The following is a 4,096-nucleotide window of genomic DNA, read 5'->3' on the forward strand; positions in this document are numbered from 1 at the left end:
ATTCCTTTGTCTGAAGCAGGTGACTGTCAAAGGCAAGATACTGGAGTTCATGGTCTATTCTAGTATGGGAATTACTACCAATTCATCAGTACAAGCCTGTCTGCTTTCACTTGTAGAAACCTAGGGCCTAACCATTCTTGGTGTAACTATTAAAATAAATGAAGTTGAATGAAGGGATGAATCTGAGCTGAGTTTCAAACTGACATAAGGCCTGATCCTGGTCCTGCACATACATACTACTGAGTTTAGGGCTTCTACAATGAGACTTCTCAAGCTACCTTGAGCCTTATGCTTATAGTTTAGGTTATGTTTTAGTCATGGGTATTTTTAGTAAAAGTCACGGACAGGTCACAGGCAATAAACAAAAATTCATGGCCCATGACCTGTCCATGATTTTTACTATATACCCCTGACTAAAACTTGGGGTGGGGCTGCCCGGGGGTGCCGCGGGTGCTGGGGAACGGCAGCCCGAGTACTGGGAGGGGGCAGGTGGTGGCGCACGGCCCGAGACCCCCACTGGTGCTGGGGGGGTTGGCGGGGCCAGCAGGCTCCCTACCTGGCTCCGCGCCTCCCTCCCCCAGCAGCAGCAGCAGCAGAGTTTGGGTATGGGAGGGGTGAGAGGGTTGGGGCACAGGACGGGGTGAGGTGGCCTTTGAGTGGCGCTTACCTGGGGGGCTCCCCGGAAGCAGCGACATCCCCCTCACTCAGCTCCTAGGCAGAGGCGTGGCCAGGTAGCTTTGCATGCTGCCTCCGCCTAGAGTGCTGGCTTCGCAGTTCCTATTGGCTGGGAACTGTGGCCAATGGGAGCTGTGGGGGCGGTGCCTCCAGGTCTGGCCATGCCTCCGCCTAGGAGCTGAGCGAGGGGGATGTCGCCACTTCCAGGGAGCCCCCCAAGTAAGCGCTGCTCAGAGCCCGCCTCACCCTGTCCCATGCCCCAACCCCTTACCCCCCTCCCACACCCAAAGCCGGTTCCGGGGTGGGGGGCAGTGGCCCGAGAACTGCTCCAGCAGCGGCCGGTGCAACTGGCGCAGGGGTTGCCTGAGCTGTCCCTAAGCCAGACGCACCGGCCACTGCAAAAGTCACGGAGGTCACGGAAAGTCACAGAATCCTTGCAGACTTACCTATAGTAACTGTTTGCAGAATAGTACTTATAACTAGAATTATCTGCTCAGGAGAGATCCAGGACCAGGATAGCAGAGCTGTTGTCCATACAGGACTGAGATCAAGTGATAGCTCTGTGAAAGGAAACTTGTAGTACCTACTTGAAGTATATATCTGTCTCTAGCAACTGCTGATAGTCACTCGCTGTTCATTAGAAACAGTAATAAAAAATTACCCATTAAATTTTCAGATGCAGATAAAAATAAAACCTGAATTTGTCAGGGCAGATTCTCTGTGCTATTATGTTCCCTTTACACTACCGTACTCTTGTGGTGGAAATGGAGCAGAAACCACCCACTGGGATTTCTCCAGAGTGGGTGAGTCCCCAGTAGGTGAATTTGTGTCCTTCAATTCCCTCTGTGTAGCTCCTGATGAAGGGGGCCTGTCAGGGCAGGGAGGGGAATGGCCATGCTACTCTGGCTATTCCCAGTTAGCATATGGTCCTTTGGGGAACAAAGCCATCTGGTTCAAGTTACAGCAGCCACAAGATTGCACTAGCCTGGCCTGGGACTGCGGCAGGCATTCAGGGAAACACAGTCCCTCAGCTCTGCTGCAGCCAGCTAATCTAGCCTGTCAAATCTAACAAAGAGCAAATATTAACAATGTCAACACAATCTAAAACAAAATATTCAGATGCTCAACTATTTTGAAAATACTTTCAAACATTCCTTCTAATGTCATAATGTTTTAAAAATGTGAAACAGGACATTGTATTTACCAGTTGAATAGAAACCTTCAGGAGTAATAGCTACCTCCCCAGCAGACAAAATTGACCCACCACCAATTTTAGGATAAGGACAAAGCATAAAGTCAAATTTCTACACCATTTTGGCTCACAGACTCCATTTCAAGTGTGCTGAGTATGTCTGAGTCTCATGCAAGGATTTTTTTTTAAATTACTATGGTATTTATAGCTTTTCGTGAAAGAAATGCAAACAGGAATGAAAGCATGCAGTTTAATAGAAACATTCATTAAACTACTTAATTTGGCTTCTCTGGTTACTAATGAAATTAAGGCTGTCTTCACTAGAAACGCTGCAGCTGCACTGATGATGAGTTTCAGTATAGACACTCAGTACAGCATCGGGAGGGGTTCTCTAGTTGCTGTAGCTAATCCACCTCCCCGAGAGCCAGTAGATAGGTCAATGGGAGAACTCTTCCTTTGACCTATTGCTGTCTACATCTAGGGGCTAGGTCAGTTTAACTATATCACTCAGGGATATGGATTTTTCACATACCCCTGAGCAACACAGCTGGGTCAACCTAACTTTTTAGTGTAGACCAGGCCTAAGAAGCTGTTGTCATGGCCCACAGACCCTAAACAAACCAGATAAACTCTAATTACTAGATTGACAATTCAAGTTTTTAATTACCAGTGATAAACATATTGGGAGAAAACTGTTATGATACTGTATTGGGAAACCACATCCTCCCTACTTTATACCCATCCCACTCAGCCTCAGTATTTTGATCAGAGTGTAGTAAGGGAAGGCAGATAACCACATCCCCAATCTGCTGTCATTCTCAGACAGCAGAGTTTCCGATGTGCCCTTCTGTTTATCAGACAAGTGGTGAAAAACATAAAGGACATAAGCACTCACAGCGGGCCCAGTCCTACAACGAAAACTTCCATTGGCCCTTTGGAAGACTTGCATTAGCAATTTAACTTCAATGAAAGCTTTGCCTAAGCAAGGACTGAGGGTTTGGAGGTGCAGCACACACAGGGCAGCCAAGGATAAGAGAGAAGTAACTCTCTAGAAGAGTGAGAGAGAGACAGACCTTCAGCCTGGGGACTGCCTGAATTACAGCAGCCCCTTCTCAGCACCATGCATGTCCACTACTTTCCAAAATCCCTGCAGCAGTATGTGCATTGGCCCAGCCTCTTCTCATCTGCAATGCACCACCGCTCTTGTCTCTGACATACAGATAAGTTTTGTTCAGCTCCATGTCATGTGTGGAATTTTATGCAAATTACTTAGCTAATTTGTCTATCTACGTATAACTTGCATGTGGCCAGGGATGGATTAGAGTTTTAGGGGAACCCTGAAAGGGAAAGCTGGTCTTAGTTCAACACCTTTCCCTCAGCATTAAGTGCACAGTATAGTTTCAGAACTGGTATTTATGGTCACATGCAGTAGCGTATTTATGGGCCCCATGCCCAGGGGCTCCGGCCAATTGGGGGGCCCCAGAAAAATGGGCACCACCGTGCCTCGACCCGCTCCGCCCACCTGGCACTCCTCCCAGGGAGCCGGGTCGGGGCGAGGGGACTTCCCCCACTCCCCAGGATAAGTGCCGCATGGGCAGAGCGGGGCAAGACCCCGTGCGCAGGAGCGCACAGGGATTCAGCCAGAGAAAAGAATCACTTCCCAGAGATCTCGATATAGTGCAAATCCATCTATTGTAATCCTGTAGAAACTATTATGTGTATTACTGTAAGGCTGTATAGGCTGAACTGTCTACTTACAAGTCCCAGTAAAATATCCCTTTCCATTCCACTAAATGATGCAAAATAAACACTCTTCCCCTGTTATTTGCAAGACCTGAGCTATATGTACAGTTATTATGAAATGTGGTTGCTGTAACAAACTTCTGTTAATTTGGAGTGTGACTCTCAGATATTAGCTAATTATATGAGATGCATGGGGAGAGGGGGAATTATATATTTTAAATATCATAGTATCAAGGCCCTTTCAGGGGCAAAATCAACAGGTGTAAAACTTAATTGACTATATGAAGATTATTCCCCAAAAGAAAGGAAAAAAGGTGGCTAAAGAAAAATAAAAGAATGCATTATTCAAAGACCTGAACATATTTTATAGACATATTAGAATCCCATCCCTACTGTATATGTAAAAGAAAAAATCAATTTGAAGAGAATTAGAGAATTTCAAATGAGTCATGTTCTCTTTATTAAATAAAAAACTGGACCCTGTGA

Source organism: Chrysemys picta, chromosome 4, assembly GCF_011386835.1.
Source record: "Chrysemys picta bellii isolate R12L10 chromosome 4, ASM1138683v2, whole genome shotgun sequence".
Lineage (NCBI taxonomy): Eukaryota > Metazoa > Chordata > Testudines > Emydidae > Chrysemys > Chrysemys picta.